Source organism: Muntiacus reevesi, chromosome 4 (assembly GCF_963930625.1).
Source record: "Muntiacus reevesi chromosome 4, mMunRee1.1, whole genome shotgun sequence".
NCBI classification, from domain to species: domain Eukaryota; kingdom Metazoa; phylum Chordata; class Mammalia; order Artiodactyla; family Cervidae; genus Muntiacus; species Muntiacus reevesi.
This window is the reverse complement of record NC_089252.1, coordinates 62,961,970-62,979,781: the sequence shown is the minus strand read 5'-3', so window position 1 is coordinate 62,979,781 and position 17,812 is coordinate 62,961,970. Positions and strand designations below refer to the sequence as shown.

At 38.9% G+C, this 17,812-nt stretch overlaps 1 protein-coding gene across 2 annotated transcripts in view; it reads right to left on the bottom strand.

Moving 5' to 3' along the window:
• Positions 1 to 17,812, bottom strand: part of ZCWPW2 (zinc finger CW-type and PWWP domain containing 2) — a 138,044-nt gene that overhangs the window by 84,018 nt on the left and 36,214 nt on the right. The window contains exon 1 of one of the 2 annotated variants that reach the window (XM_065932911.1): positions 14,236 to 14,351. The exons of the other annotated variant lie outside the window; for it this stretch is intronic. The gene's annotated coding sequence lies outside the window, so the exon portion shown is untranslated. Of the gene's footprint in view, positions 1 to 14,235; positions 14,352 to 17,812 lie in introns of those variants that run through there. 2 annotated transcript variants of the gene reach the window in all.

Here is a 17,812-nt window from a genome sequence, read left to right as displayed (position 1 = left end):
AAAGTCAAGTAATTTGTTTAAAGTCCCAGAGCTAGTACATGATACAGTTGGGATTTAAATTCAGGCAGTTCCCTAATTCTGCGATCTTATCCACTAGGTAGTATCGCCTCTTGGGTATATGGTGTATACAGTGTAGATCCCTTTCTTTTTCTAATTCTGAGGAAAACCAAAGGTAGCAAAATATTTCACCATAAGAAAATGTGAAATTTTTTAAAAATTAAAGGAGTATTTTGCTTATGTAGTTTTGCCTTTTATTATTAATTCAAATGATTTTATTCACTATTAATTCAAGACATTAGAATTATATAAATCCCTAACTGCAAGCTTTAATAATAAGTTATGTGTATATTAAAATGATTAATAATCAATACAGGTAAAATATAAGTAAAACTAATTATTAGCAACTTATTTTGAAATATAAACCTATTTTTAGAAAAAGACTTGCATATACCATATTGACAAATTAGTAGAACACTAGTGGGGCTTCCTAGGTGGCTCAGTGGTAAAGAATCTGCTGCCAATGCAGGAGACACAAGAGATGCAAGAGACGGAGAATTGATCCTTGGGTTGGGAAGATCCCCTGGAGTAGGAAATGGTAACCCGCTCCAGTATTCTTGCTTGGAAAATTCCATGCACAGAGAACCCTGACAGGCTACAGTCTACGGGGTAGCAAAGAGTCAGACACGACTGAGCACACACACACATAGAACACCACTATCCAACTATCAGTTCAGTGGTTCAGTCGTGTCAGACTCTTTGCGACCCCATGAACTGCAGCATGCCAGGCTTCTCCATCCATCACCAAATCCGGGAGCTTGCTCAAACTCATAGCCATTGAGTCGGTCATGCCATCCCATCATCTTATCCTCTGTCATCCACTTCTCCTCCTGCCTTCAATCTTTCCTAGCATCAGGATCTTTTCCAGTAAGTCAGTTCTTCACATCAGGTGGCCAAAGTATTGGAGTTTCAGCTTCAGCATCAGTCCTTCCAATGAATATTCAGAACTGATTTCCTTTAGGATTGACTGGTTTGATCTCCTTGCAGTCCAAGGGACTCTCAAGAGTCTTTTCCAATACCACATTTCAAAAGCATCAATTCTTTGGCACTCAGCTTTCTTTATAGTCCAACTCTCCCATCCATACATGACTACTGGAAAAACCATAGTTTGACTACATGGACCTTTGTGGACAAAGTATGTCTCTGCTTTTTAATATGCTATCTAGGTTGGTCATAGTTTTTTCAAGGAGCAAGCGTCTTTTAATTTCACGGCTGCAGTCACCATCTGCAGTGATTTTGGAGTCGAAGAAAATAAAGTCTGTCTACGGCCATACCACCCTGAACGCGCCCGATCTCGTCTGATCTCGGAAGCTAAGCAGGGTTGGGCCTGGTTAGTACTTGGATGGGAGAAAATAAAGTCTGTCATTGTTTCCATTGTTTCCCCATCTATTTGCCATGAAATGATGGAACCAGATGCCATGATACAGTTTTTTGAATGCTGAGTTTTAAGCCAGATTTTTTCACTCTCCTCTTTCGCCTTTAATTAATAGCTGTACTTCTTTTCTTTCTTCTACTTTCTTTGGGCATTCTTTGTTGAGTTTATCTTTCTGTTTTTGAGTTGATGCTTCATTTTAAGTCTTTTTTTAAACTTTAATAATTTTATTATATTTTGATAAGTACTCTTAGTATGAGATCCACCCTTTTAATAATTTTAAAAGTGCATAATAGAGTATTGCTGACTATGGGTAGAATGTTCTATAGCAGATCTCTATCATTTACTCATCTTTCTTACTTAAAACTTTATGCCTGCTAATTTAGAACTCCCTACTTCACCATTTTCCTCACTCGTGGAAATCATCCCACGCTTTGATTATCTGAATTTATTTTAGATATCACATATAAGTGGAATAACACAGTATTTGTCTTTCTATGACTGGCTTACTTTACTTAGCGTAACGTCCCCCAGGTTAATCCATGCTGTTGCATGTTGCAGGACATTCTCCACATTTAAGGCTGAACAGCATCCCACTGTATGTTTTATTTGTCCATCGATTGACACTTAGGTTGCTTCCATATCTTGGCTACTATAAATAGTACTGCTATAAACATGTGAGTGCTAATATGTCTTGGAGATCCTATTTCAGTTATCTTAGATAAATACCCAGAAGTGGGGTGACTGAATCATATGGTAGTCCTATTTTTAATTTTTTGAGGAGATCTCTAATAGTGCTATTGTTTTCCATAGCACTAGCAGCATTTTGTATTCCCACCTACATGTACACGTTTCCAGTGTATTCACATCCTCACCAATCTCTATTATCTTTTCCCTTTTTGATAACAGCCATCCTGATATCACACCTGATATCAGGTGTGAAGTGATAACTAATTGTGATTTTGATTCGCATTTCCCTGATGATTAGTGATGTGAAGGATCTTTTCATATACCCAATGGCCATATAGCTTCTTTAGAAAAATGGCCCATTTTAAGATTTAAACGTTTTTATTGTGTCGGTTTTATGAGTTCCTTATATATTTTGGATATTAATCCCTTTTAAAAATGTTTATAAATATTTTCTCCCATTCTGTAGGCTATCTTTCATTTGACTAATTGTCTCTCTTGCTACAAAGAAACAGTTTAATTTAATGTAGTCCTACTTTATTTTTACTTTTCTTGCCTGTGCTTTTGGTGTCAGAGATCCAAAGAATCATTGATAAAATCAATCTCAAGAAACTTTTCCTCTAAATTTCCTTCTAGGAGTTTTACAGGGTGGTCTTACATTTGTCTTTAATCCAAAAATAAATTTCAAGTTTATTTTTGTGTACAGTTTAAGGATCCAATTTCATTCTTTTGCATATGAACACCCAGTTTTCCAAGACAATTTAATGAAGGGACTATCTTTTCCCCATTCAGTACCTTTGTTTAAAATTGGTTGACCTCTATACATCTGGGTTTATTTCTGGGCTCTGTATTCTGTTCCACTGATTTGTGTCAGTTTTTAATGCTGATACCATACCCCTATGATTACTACAATTTTGTAAAATAGTTAAATAGTTTGAAACAAGGAACTACAATGCCTTCAACTTTTCTCTTCTTGTTCAAGATTACTTAGCTATTTGGAGTTTTATATGGTTACATACAAATTTTAGAATTTTTTCTATTTCTGTGAAAATGCCAATGGAATTTTGATAGGGATTGAACTGAATCTGTAGATTGCTTTGGGTTATATGGACATTTTAACAACATAAATTCTTCTAATCTATGAATATGGGATATTTTTCCACTTATTTTTGCCTTCTATTTCTTTCATCTATGTTTTATAGTTTTCAGTTTATAAAACTTTCACCTGATTAACTTTATTACTAAGCATTTTTTGGAGACAACTGCAAATTAGATTATTTTCATTTTTCTTTCAGCTACTTTGTTGTCAGTGTATAGAAATGCAATTCATTTCTGTTGGTTGGTTTTGTATCTTACAACTTTCTTGAGTTCATTTATTAGTTTTAACAAGTTTTTGGTGGAGTCCTCAGAGTTTCTATATATGAGATCATGTATTCTACAAACAGAGAAAATTATACTTCTTCCTTTCAGATATGGACACTTTTTACTTCTCTTTCTTGCCCAACTGTCCTGGCTAGAAACTCTAGTACCATGTTGAATAACATGGTGTAAGTGGGCACCCTGGTCTTGTTGCTGATTTTAGATGAAAGCTTTAAGGTTTTCACTAGTGAGCCTGATGTTACCTGTGAGCTTGTTACATACGGTCATCATTTTATTGAAATATAATCCTTCTACATCCACTCTGTCAAGAGTTTTCATCATCAAAAGATCTTAACTTTTGTCAAATGCTTTCTCTCCATCTACTGAGATGACAATAGGATTACATTTCCCTTCACTGTGGTGTATCATGTTTATTCATTTGAAAGTGTTAAACCATCCATGCATCTTATGAATAAATTCTACTTGATCTTGGTGTGTGATACTTTTTATGTGCTCCTCAATTGTTTGCTAGTATTTTTAAAATTGAGAATTTTTGCACATATGTTCATCAGGTATACTAGTCTGATGTTCTCTTTTCTAGTGGTGTTCTTTTATGATGTTAGTATCAAGTTAATGCTGGCTTTGTAAAATGTATTTGGTACTGTTATCTTCAATTTTTTGAAAGAGATTGAGAAGGCATTCCCACTGATTACTCTCAAATTTTTGATAGAACTTACCAATAAAGTCACCTGGTTCTGAACTTTTCTCTGTTGGGAGAATTTTAGATTACTGATTCAATCACCTTACTTGTTATCTGTTCAATCTATTTCTTTCTGATTCAGTCTAGGTAGGAATTTATCCATTCCATTGCTTCTAGGAATTTATCCATTCTTCTAAATTATTCAACTTGCTAGCATCTAATTGTTCATTGTAGTCTCTTAGGATCCTTTGTGTCTCTGTGGCACCAGCTGTAGAGTCTCTTTTATTTATGATTTTGAGTCTTTTTTTTTCCTGTTAGTCTAGCTAAAGTTTTGTGACTTTTATCAAGAAACCAACTTTTAGTTTCACTGATCTTTTTCTATTATTTTTTAATGTTTCATTTATGTTTGCTCTGATTTCTGTTATTTCCCCTTCAACTAAATTTAGGCTTAGTAGTTTTTTCTAGTTCCTTCTAGTGTAAAGTTAGTTTGCTTGAGGTCTTTCTTCTTAATGTAAACATTTATCATTATAAACTTCCCTCTTAGAATTGCTATTGCAATATCCTGTAATTTTAGTATGTTATATTTCATTTTCATTTGTCTCATGATATTTTCAGGTTTCTGATTTCTTCTTCGACCAACTGGTTTTTCAGGAGTATGTTGTTTAATCTCTACATATTTGTCAATTTTCCAGTTTTTCTCAGAAAAGATGCCTGATAGTACTGCAATATGATATATCCTGAAAAATGCTCCATGTACATTTGAGAAGAATGTGCATTCTGCTGCTGTTAGACACAATGTTCTGTATGTATCTGCGTAATCCTCATCTAAAGTGTAATTTAAGTCCAAAGTTTTCTTACTGATTTTCTGTCTGGATGATCTATTCATTGTTCAAAGTTGGTAATGAAATCCCCTATTATTGTTGTTCAAAAAGCATTAATTCCTTGGTATTCAGCCTTCCTTATGGTCCAGCTTTCACATCCATACAAAACTACTGGAAAAACCATAGCTTTGGCTATATGGACCTTTGTCAACAAAATGATGTCTCTGCTTTTTAATATACCGTTTAGGTTTGTCACAGCTGTTCTTCCAAGGAGCATGCATCTTTTAATTTCAATTTTAATTATTGCTGTACTGCTGTCTATTTCTCCCTTCAGATATTTTATATATTCAGATGCTTTATGTATTCAGATGCTCCAATACTGGGTGCATAAATATTTTCAGTTATATTCTCTTGATGAATTGACCTCTTTATCATTGTATAGCAACCCTGACACTTTTTTTTTTTTTTTACTTCTATTCTGTTTTATATAAGAATAGCTATTGCTAGGTCTCTTTTGGTTTTCATGCATGTGGAATATCTTTTTCCTTCCCTTCACTTTCAGTCTACGATTAGAGAATTAGTCCACTTACATCTGGAGTAATTTTTGACAGGTAAAAGCTTATTGATGACCTTTTGTTAAGTTTTTCTAAGTGTTTTATAGATTTTTCTCTTCTTTCTCTCATCTTTTATGACTTGGTGGTTTTCTGTAGTGGTATACTTTGATTCCTTTTGCATTATCTTTTGTATATCTACCAAAGGGTTTTGCTTTGAGGCTTGCTTAAAACATCCTACAATTATAATAGTTCATTTTAAGCTGATAACTTCAATAACTTAAAAAAGCTCCTCATGTTTACTCTCTGTCCCCATATTTTATGTTCTGATATCACAATTTACACCTTTCCATATCACGTGTCCAATAAAAATTATTTAAGTGTCTAACTATTTGCAACCCCATGACTACAGAGTCCATGGAAATCTCCAGGCCAGAATACTGGAGTGAGTAGCTGTTCCCATCTCCAGGGGACATTCCCAACCCAGGGATTGAACCCAGATCTCCCACACTGTAGGAGGATCCTTTACCAGCTGAGCCACGAGGGAAGCCCAAGAATACTAGAGTGGGTAGCCTTTCCCTTTCTTCAGGGGATTTTCCTGACCCAGGAATTGAACCGGGATCTCTGTCATTGCAGGCAGATTCTTTACCAGCTGAGGTATTGTTCATTTCAGTTCAGTTCAGTTGCTCAGTCGTGTCCAACTATTTGCAACCCCATGAATCGCAGCACGCCAGGCCTCCCTGTCCATCACAAACTCCCGGAGTTTACTCAAACTCATGCCCATCGAGTCGGTGATGCCATCCAGCCATCTCATCCTCTGCTGTCCCCTTCACCTCCTGCCCCCAATCCCTCCCAGCATCAGGGTCTTTTCCAATGAGGTGGTCAAAGTATTGGAGTTTCAGCTTCAGCATCAGTCCTTCCAATGAACACCCAGGACTGATTTCCTTCAGGATGGACTGGTTGGATCTCCTTGCAGTCCAAGGGACGCTCAAGAGTCCTCTCCAACACCACACAGTTCAAAAGCATCAATTTTTCAGTGCTCAGCTTTCTTCACAGTCCAACTCTCACATCCATACATGACCACTGGAAAAACCATAGCCTTGACCAGACGGACCTTTGTTGGCAAAGTAATGTCTCTGTTTTTTAACATGCTATCTAGGTTGGTCATAACTTTCCTTCCAAGCAGTAAGTTTCTTTTAATTTCATGACTGCAGTCACCATCCGCAGTGATTTTGGAGCCCAAAAAAATAAAGTCTGACACTGTTTCCACTGTCTCCCCATCTATTTCCCATGAGGTGATGCGACCAGATGCCATGATCTTAGTTTTCTGAATGTTGAGCTTTAAGCCAACTTTTTCACTGTCCTCTTTCACTTTCATCATGAGGCTTTTCAGTTCCTCTTCACTCTCTGCCATAAGGGTGGTGTCATCTGCATATCTGAAGTTACTGATATTTCTCCCGGCAATCTTGTTTCCAGCTTGTGCTTCTTCTGGCCCAGTGTTTCTCATGATGTACTTCTGCATAGAAGTTAAATAATCAGGATGACAATATACAGCCTTGACGTACTCCTTTTCCTGATTTGGAACCAGTCTGTTGTTCCATGTCCAGTTCTAACTGTTGCTTCCTGATCTGCATACAGGTTTCTCAAGAGGCAGGTCAGGTGGTCTGGTATTCCTATCTCTTTCAGAATTTTCCACAGTTTATTGTGATCCACACAGTCAAAGGCTTTGGCATAGTCAGTAAAGCAGAAATAGATGTTTTTCTGGAGTTGTCTTGCTTTTTCCATTATGGAAGCCCCAAAATTATTGTAGCTACAGAGATTTTCAATACTTTTATCTTTTTACCTTTATATTAGAGCTATATGTGATTTACATAATACCATCATATATTATTTTTAATAAAACTTTATATTTACCTGTATCAGTGAGTTTTATACTTTTATGTTTTCATATTCCTAATTAGCATCCTTTCATTTCAGCTTAAAGAATTCCTTTAGCATTTCTTGTAAGGCAGGTTTAGTAGTGATGAATTCCTTAAGCTTTTGTTTAATAATATCTCTATATCTCCTCCAATTCTGAAGAACAACTTTGCCAGAAACACTATTCTTTTTTTTTTTTTTTCCAGAAACACTATTCTTGATTGGCAGTTTTCTTTCTTTCCTAAGTTCTTTTAGAACTTTCAATATATTATTCCATTCCCTGTCTTCACTTTTTCTGTTCTTTTTCCTCCTCTGACAGTATGATTTCCAGTGAACTATCTTCAAGCTCATTGATCCTTTCTTCTGTTTGATCTTCTGCCTTTTCTCATCTCACCGCAGTTTCCACATGTCCGTTGAGGATCTCGTAGAACTACTACTAATTATGTGCCCCATTAGCTCCCAGATGCAGATTAGCTAGCACCATTAGGGAACAGCTGAAAGAGTATATAGTCAAATCCCTCCTAGGGAAAACAGATCAGTGTTTCTGCCTGCTCTCTCTGCGATAAGCCCGCGGAGACAGTGGCAGGATGTGCTTACACGTCTGTTAGAAATTGCTTACTTGTTTTCTATGGTGAAAGGGGACTGTGAATGCCATGCCCTTTTGGTTCTCTTAGCTAGGTGATTTGGGAGCCAGTCCCTTGAATGGCAGTCATAAAAGTTAGGGTGATAGATGCACAGACAAGCTCCTTCCAGAAAGAAGCTGAACACTCACTTTTATCATTGGAGTGAGGGCGAGGAAAGTGCTCACACGCCCTTTCAGGCTCCTGGAAGAGGACGATCAGTTTCCAGATGCAAGCTGGTTAGAAGCCCAATTCTTGGGCAGCAACTGGAAAAGTATGCAGTTAACTTCCTTCCATGGAGAAAATGGTAATTTTATGTTTTATTCTGGTCCCTCTGTGTTGAGCCCAAGGCTACAGCCAAGGTTAAGTGTTTGCATTTCTGTTTAAAACCATCTGTTTGCTTAACATGGTCCTGGTGGATGCACAAATGCTGATTCCCATTGGCTCTCAGAGCTAGGTGATCTAGGTGCTGGTCCCTTGGGTAGCAGCCATAAAAGTTGAGGAGCTAGCTGTGTGGTCCAAACCCTCTGTTTCTCAGGGAGAAACTGTCAGGTTCCGCTGTGGCTAAACTAAAGGTTTATGGCATGAATGTATCTTAGCTTTTCCTACTCATTTCAGGGTGATTATTTCCTCAGTCACCTCAATGTGTAGGAGGAACTAAACTAGTTTCTATATTTCTCTCCAAAGGAACTGATATGTGTGGAGCTGCTCATTCAGTGCATCTGTGGGAGGAAGAGAAGTCTGGCGCTTTGCTTCACTCTGCTATCCTGGTGACATCCTTTGTATTCTGTTTTACTTCTAATGAGCTGCAGGAAATGTTAAGCAGTAATGGTAGTCTCTCTAACTGTAGCAGAGTGCAGTGACCTCAGTCCCTAGCACGGCAGCCACTGATGTGCATTTGTACTTCGTGCCCTGTCACCAGGCAGTGTCCTGTTCACCTACTAGTCAGTGCCTCAGAGGGCCCCATCATTCAACCAACTGTCAGTGAGCGACCGTTAGTGGTCCTGCTTGGCCGCCGGACAGTGCAGCAGTGGGCCCTGCCCGCGAGCAACCGACTCTTAAAATAATGACAGTTAGTGAGGGGATTTAGACAACAGAGGAGTGGGGGCGGGGGTGTTGTGAGGTGGAGAGTGAAGTAAGAGGCAGAGTCAGGCCTTCTCCTGGAGGCCCTCCAGCTTACCCAGCCTTGCGTCAGCAGGTGAGCTGGAGGGCCCAGGGAATAGACTGGGGCCTACGTCCTGCAGAGGTCCAGAGACCTCACTAAGGCCCTCCACTAGCCTTGTCCCAGTCCTTAAAGCAGCAGTGAACCACTCTCCCTTCCCGTCTCTGCAACTTACTGCCTGAGTCGCACTCTCTGAGACCTGGTCTGCCCCATTTGGGTGACCTGAGGAGACTGAAGACCAGTTGAGTTGGGCACCTGGCTCCCTCAGCAATGACGGCTTGGCAGGATGTAGGAACCCTGGCCCTAAAGGACCTGCCAACTGTGATCCACCTTCTTTTAGCCAAGATTGGGACCTTGGAGGGTGAAAGTTGTGCCTTAAGACCCTGCCTTTTTTTGTCAGCACCGAGAATAAAAGTTATCTGGTAGAGATTCACAAGAATATCATTACCTGACCATTACCTCACCATGACCTGACCTCAAAAGCAAAGGATTTGACACCAAAAAGTTCCCAACAGCTAACCACGACCCTCCCTCACCTTTTGCTTTTAAAGGGGTTTGTTGAAAGTTTTCAGTAACTTTGGGGCTCCTAGGGCATGATCCACCCATCTCTTTGCATAAATCTGTAATAAATCTTTCTGTTCCAAACTCTAATGTTTTAGTATTGATGGACCTCACTGTGCATCGGGCACACAGACTTGTGATTTGGTAACAGTAGGAGGAGATAACGCTGGTCACTGGGTAAAGGGCTACCAACCCCAAATTCAAATATGAAGAGAGATGAGGGAGACTCATAAGTCTAAAGCTGGTATTGGGACAACTAAGCTGAAGGTAAGGAGTTGGGAAACAGTTCTACAAACAGTGAGATGATCCATTACAAGTTCATTCAAGAACCTTCTATTTATTATTAAATAAGAAAAATAGGATTTCTTAGTATTTAGTATCAAATTGATACTAGGACCCTCACTCAGACCATATAAAAGCAGGTCATATGTCCTAAATGGGAGGTGAGGCCTCCTGCTGGAAAGATGGGAGGTACCACATGTAGAGCAGCAGGTGCTCTTCCACTATCCATTGACTTTTACCACACTGCAGTCATTTTTAACTAGCTAAACAGATCTACAGCTATATATCTACAAAGTGAAGTCACTTTAAAATAGTCCTACAAAGAAAGAGCATTTTGAAGAGAATACTAATAACAAATAATGAAAGTTAAGAGCTATAAAAGAAAGCAGAACATGATATTACTATCTGTCACTCAGCTGCCTAGGATTCTGTCCATCCTAGAACCACTGGAGAAAGTACTCTAAGTTCACTGCCTGAATCAATGGAAAGCTTGGGAAAACCCATTATGATAGCCTATTATAAAATGTTAAGGGGATTAAAAGATTACTTTTAAATGGTAGATAAAGTTTTCAGATTTTCTTAGGAAGTCAGTGGATAATACTGAGAAGATAAATTAATACCAAGAAAATGTCATTATTATTTAAGCAGTGATACTCATTTTCAATTGTGTCAAACTTAAACCTCTCGGTATTTTAGATTTGATAGTTTATCCAGGTTAATAGAATGTATAATACAGGTTATGAAATACTCTTTTCAAACCAGATTCTCATTATTTCTATTACCTTTTCTCCAGCATTCGGTTGGTTTTCAAGATTATTGCCATATCAGTTATATTTAACTAGTTAAAACAGGTATACAGATTAAATTATCCAGAATTTTCCTCACAAAGTGAAGTCACTTTAAAATATTTCTACAGGGCTTTCCTAGTGGTCCAGTGGTTGAGAATCACCTTGCAATGCAGGGGACACCAGTTCGATCCCTGGTCTGGGAATACCCCACATGCTATGGGGCAACTAAGCCCTTGAGCCACAACTACTAAGCCTGTGCTCTGGAGCCTGCAAGCTGCAACAACTTAGTTCACATGCAGCAACTACTGAAGCCCTGTGCCCTGGAGCCCATACTCTGCAACAACAGAAGCCACTGCAAAGAGAAGCCTGCACAGGGCAACTAGAGAGTAGCCCCCACTCTCTGAAACTATAGGAAGTCCATGTGAAGCAATCAAGACCCAGCTCAACCAAAAGTAAATAAATAAGTGAATATTAAAATATATTTCTACAAAGGAACAGCATATTGAAGAGAATACTAATAATACAAATAAAGTATTAAGGCTGATGCAAAAGTAATTTGCAGTTTTGCATTGTTGAATTTTGCTGTTCGATACTAGAATATATTCTTAAATAAATGTGGTTATGTTATACATCATTTTAATGCTCATTTCTTGCTTTGCTTTTTTTGCTAATGACTTATTACTTGCTGTTTATATTTATTTTAGACAAAGGAAAGGATGTTAGACGAAAAGCAAATTTGAGTGATTTTCTTATAGAGTTCAAAATGGGTCATAAACAACATGTTATGGAGACAATTTGCAACATCAACAACACACTTGGCTTAGGAACTGCTAACAAACATTCTCTACAGTGGTGATTTAAGAAGTTTTGCAGAGCAAATGAAAGCCTTGAAGATGAAAGAGCTCAGTGGCTGGCCACTGGAAGCTGACAATGACCAATTGAGAGGATCATCAAAATTGATTCTCTTACAACACATAAGAAGTTGCCAAAGAACTCAACGTCAACCATTCTATGGTCATTCAGAATTTGAAGCAAATTGGAAAGATGAAAAAGCTTGATAAGTGGGTGTCTCGTGAGCTGATCAAAAAGAAAAATCGTCATTTTGAAGTGTCATCTTCTTTTACTCTTGGTAGCAACAATGAACCATTTCTTGATTGGATTGTGACACGTAATGAAAAGTGGATTTTATATGAAAATCAGCAATGACTAGCTCAGTGGCTGGACCAAGAAGAAGCTCCAAAGCACTTTTCAAAGCCAAACTTGCACCAAGAAAAGGTCATAGTCACTGTTCGGTGATCTGTCGACTTGATCCACTACAGCTTTCTGAATCCAGGCAAAACCATTACATCTGAGAAGTATGCTCAGCAAATTGGTGAGATGCACCAAAAACTGCAATGCCTGCAGCTGGCATTGATGGATAGAATGGACCCAATTCTTCTGCACGAAAACACCCAACCACACATAGCACAACCAATACTTCAAAAGTTGAACAAATTAGGCTACAAAGTTTTGCCTCATCTGCCATATTCACCTCACCTCTCACCAAGTGACTACCACTTCTTCGAGCATCTTGACAACTTTTTGCAGGGAAAATGCTTCCATAACCAGCAAGAGGCAGAAAATGCTTTCCAAGAGTTCATGGAACCCCAAAGCATGGATTTTTATGCTACAAGAATAAGCAAACTTATTTTTTATTGGCAAAACTGTGTTGAATGTAATGGTTCCTATTTTGATTAATTAAGATGTGTTTGAGCCTAGTTTTAATGATTTAAAATTCATGTTCCAATACCACAATTACTTTTTCACCAACCTAATAAGGATTATAAAAGACAGTAGAATATGATTACTATCTCCACAGAAGGTACAAATGAAGAGGAAAAAGAAACTGTGGTGAGGAGAGTGCTAGAGTCTGTGAGATGCCCTATAAAATCATAGGGACAGTAGTCCACACTTCAGTTTAAAGAGATGATGACAAATGCAAAGCTGTGCTAAGTATACTTGCCTTACTTAACTTCCGTTTTTAATTTTTTATTTCATAACTTAGCTAACATGCTAGATAATTCAAAAGAAAATTTAAAAATTACATTTTGGAAAACAGAAAACATTGAATGTCTATTCAAAATTAGGCAGTCACGTTTGGGCTATTAGTTTATTCATTCATTCATTTAATGCAATAGTTATGAATGGTTATACTCAATTTTCAGTCAGACAACTCTACCACTTTTTAATCTGCAAATTCGTTAACCACTATGCTAGGGATAACAAGAGTACTATCACTCTGGAACCTCTTTTATAAGGATACTAATCCCCATTCATAAAGGCTCTGTCTTTATGATTTAATTACCACCCACTGCATCTACCTTCTAGTAACACCACGTTGAGGATTAGGTATCAACATGAATTTGAGGTGACACAAATATTCAATCTATAGCATTCCATCTCTGGCCCCCAAATTCATGTTCCTCTCACATGAAAAAACATTTATTCTATTCCCAGAAGTTTTAACTTCTTCCAACATCAACTAAAAAATCTGAAGTCCAAAGTCTCATCTAAATATCACCTAAATCAGACATGGGTGAGACTGAATGCAGGATTCATCTTGAGGCAAATTCCTCTCCATCTGTGAACCTGTGAAATCAAATGTTTTCTCTGCTTCCAAAATACAACGGTGGGACAGGCATAGGACAGACATTCCCATTTCCAAAGGGAGAAATAAAAAAGAAAGGAATGACAGGTTCCAAGCAAGTCTAAACATTAGTTCTGGGTAATAATCTTTGGCTCTATGCTCTCCCTCCAGTGACACTGGGGCTGTGGACCCCTTCCAGACCTACTAGGGTAGGTAACCACATAGGGTTGGTTCCAGGTAGGGGTTGGGCCCTATGGGATATAGCTGGTCTTGTCCCCATATGGCTTTGGAGGCAGCCCACACAGTAGCCCTCACAGGTTAGCGTTAAGTGCCTGTGGCGCAGCTGGGCTTCACTGGTCAGGTTCATGATGGTAGCGCTGGCCCACAGCTCCACAGTGCAATGGAGATAAGGGAACTTACTGTTTTACTTAGTCAAAAGAGGCTAAGCTGTACCTTCAAAGCCTTGCTTAGATATTTCCTCAGCCACATATTCATTTCATTACTCACAAATTCTACCTTTCATGAAACACTACACATGAACACAAATCAGCCAAGTTTTTGCCACTGTATCACAAGGACCATTTTTTATCCAGTGTTAAGTAACATGTTCCTCATTTCCATCTGAGACCTCATCAGAATGCTCCCCTTTACTGTCCACATTTCTGCCAAAACTCTGTTCAAAATTACTTGGGTATTCTCCAAGAAGACTGAAGCCTTCTCTACAGTTCTCACCTTCTCTTTCTGGGCTCACATCACAGTTGCCCTTAACAATCCATTCATTTGCGGCAAAGTAGACTTTTCCTCTCTGGAGAAGGGCACGGCAACTTACTTCAGTATTCTTGCCTAGAGAATTCCATGAACAAAGGAGCCTGGTGGGTTATGACCATAGGGTTACAAAGAGTCAGACATGACTGAAGTGACTTAGCACAGCACAGGCTTTTTCTAGAATGAACCTCAAAATTCTTCCAGCTTCTACCTCTTACCCAGTTTCAAAGCCATGTCCACATTTTTAGGTATTACAGCAGCGACCCCTCTTCTCAGTACCAATTTCTGTCTTTGTCTGTTTGGACTGCTATAACAAAAATACCAAACCGGGTGACTTATAAACAACAGAAATTTATTTCTCACAGATCTGGAGGCTGAGAAATCCAAGATCAAGGCATTGATATATCTGGTATCTAGAAAGTACCCACTGCTGGTTCATAAATGGCTGCTTTCTATAGTAACCTCATTTGGAGGAATGGGCAAGGTACTTTGGGGTTCTCTTTTTATAAATGAATTAATTCCATTCATGAGAGCTCTGCCCTCACTACATTATCACCTTCCCAATACCATCCTAACACTTCCTATTATCATCATGTTTCACAGGGGGACACAAACATTCAGTCTATAGCAATAATCAGTAAAACATTTTTGAAAATGTTTTGAAAGCAAGGGGAAGGGTCTTAGTGGTAAGGGAAGACAGTGGCACATAAATCTTAGACATCCATTTTGGGTAAATGGATGAAAAGTGGAGTTAATAACCAAGTCAGTTCAGTTCGGTCGCTCAGTCATGTCTGACTCCTTGCGACCCCATGAGTCGCAGCACGCCAGGCCTCGCTGTCCATCACTAACTACCGGAGTTTACTCAAACTCACGTCCATTGAGTCGGTGATGCCATCCAGCCATCTCATCCTTTCGTCCCTTTCTCCTCCTGCCCCCAATCCCTCCCAGCATCAGGGTCTTTTCCAGTGAGTCAGCTCTTCGCATGAGGTGGCCAAAGTATTGGACTTTCAGCTTCAGCATCAGTCCTTCCAATGAACACCCAAGACTGATCTGCTTTAAGATGGACTGGTTGGATCTCCTTGCAGTCCAAGGGACTCAAGAATCCTCTCTAACACCACAGTTCAAAAACATCAATTCTTCGTTCAGCACTCAGCTTTCTTCACAGTCCAACTCTCACATCCATACATGACCACTGGAAAAACCATAGCCTTGACTAGATGGACCTTTGTTGGCAAAGTAATGTCTCTGCTTTTTAATATGCTATCTAGGTTGGTCATAACTTTCCTTCCAAGGAGTAAGCGTCTTTTAATTTCATGGCTGCAATCACCATCTGCAGTGATTTTGGAGCCCCCCAAAATAGTCTGACACTGTCTCCCCATCTGTTTCCCATGAAGTGATGGGTCCAGATGCCATGATCTTAGTTTTCTGAATGTTGAGCTTTAAGCCAACTTTTTCACTGTCCTCTTTCACTTTCATCAAGAGGCTTTTTAGTTCCTCTTCACTTTCTGCCATAAGGGTGGAGTCATCTGCATATCTGAGGTTATTGATATTTCTCCTAGCAATCTTGATTCCAGCTTGTGCTTCATCCAGCCCAGTGTTTCTCAAGATGTACTCTGCATGTAAGTTAAATAATGAGGGTGACAATATACAGCCTTGACGTACTCCTTTTCCTATTTGGAACCAGTCTGTTGTTCCATGTCCAGTTCTAACTGTTGCTTCCTGACCTGCATACAGGTTTTAAAAATATGGGGCAATCTTGAGGTTTGGCAAACAGAAATAATAGTCCTTTGGGTCTTGATTTTAAAATGCGTGTGTGTTAGCTAGATATACAATATGAAGTTTGGGTCTATTCCTCTAGAGAAAATTCTAGAGTCACATAACAAAAAAAGTGCAAGTATAAACTAGGTACCATAAATCCTGGACATCTATTCAACTCTTAAATGCTTGACCACCTGGTTTTTGCCAAGTTTCTTTTAAAGGAAACCAAAGGTTTTATAATCACCTAAGCCAAAGGCTTTCTCTTAAACCTCTAACTACTACTGATTCCTTGACCAGTTGCTCTTTCTCTCCCAAGGCCCTGAATAAGCCTTTCTAAGGCTCTGTCTTCAAACTTCACTTGTATTTTCTTCCTTGGAGAATTCTCTCAAATAACTTCCACTCTGTCCCAAGGAAATGGTTACCAAATCACCTCACTCCCTGAACTCCACCTCAAGTCTCACCAGCACACCTACATGCTATGTAATTTTGACACCTGGATTTACTCAAGCACACTGAACTTGGACCACATTGAGTTTTCTTTTCCTTCAAAACAGTTTCTCTATCACATTACTGTTCAGTTCAGTTCAGTACAGTCACTCAGTTGTGTCCAACTCTTTGCGACCCCACGGACTGCAGCACGCCAGGCTTCCCTGTGTCCATCACCAACTCCCGGAGTCTACTCAAACTCATGTCCATTGCATCGCTGACACCATCCAACCATCCATCCATCTGTTCAGTTCAGTTCAGTCGCTCAGTTGAGTTCAACTCTTTGCGACCCCATGAATCACCAGGCCTCCCTGTCCATCACCAACTCCCGGAGTTTACTCAAACTCATGTCCATCCATCTGTTACCTAGATTCAAATATCAGCAAGGGTCAACTTTGAAAATGCCTACTTCCTTATCCCGTCCATTGAAATAGTTGTCATTTTGTTATGACTTACAAAATTAAAAAGGTGTTTGTGTGTTTCCCCTTTCTAACCTTACTGCTACAAACACAGCTCAGTTTCTCACCAGTTCATTTAGATTGCTCTAAATAGCCTACTAACCAATCTGTCTACTCTCTCTCTCCCCATATTAATTCTTTCAACTCACCAATAACAGATTAATCTTAGAAACTCAAATAATTAGTACTTATGCTAAAAAATATATAGTTTGCCACTGCTAACATAGTTGGAAATAATGTCCCCACTTTCAGTTTTCCACAACGTAACTCTATGGTCAAATACTTAAGATTATGAATTTTATCATCAGTCAGACAGACTAGGATCTAAAAACATCAATTTAATAGCTGTATGACCTTCAGTAAATCATTTTATATCTTTCCATCTGGAAAGTGGGAACAATACTAGCACTGCCTCATAAAGCATTCAGGAAGTTCCATAAAATCAGGCATGCAGGGTATGTGGCAAGAAGCACAGCATGCAGGTGTTCATTAAATGGGAGCTAGTTGGCATCACTTTATTCATCTTCCAAACAACATCAATTTACATTATTTGTTATTCCTCCAAAATATCCAATGTATTCTCTTTATCTTTGCTCATGTATCCTCCTTACTCTAGCAGAACCTGTAAATTGCCTACTTTCAAGACCCACCTCAAATACCATGTCTTTCAAGAACTCTTCTCGGAAGTCCTCAACCAGTTGCAACTTCTCCCTGCTTGATATTCATGTCCTCTCAACTTCTGGTATTTACAATATTGTGTGACATATTGCAATGATGTTTACCACCTAATTCCCACCACTTGACTATATCCTCTCTGAGGACAGGGATATTATTTTGAATCT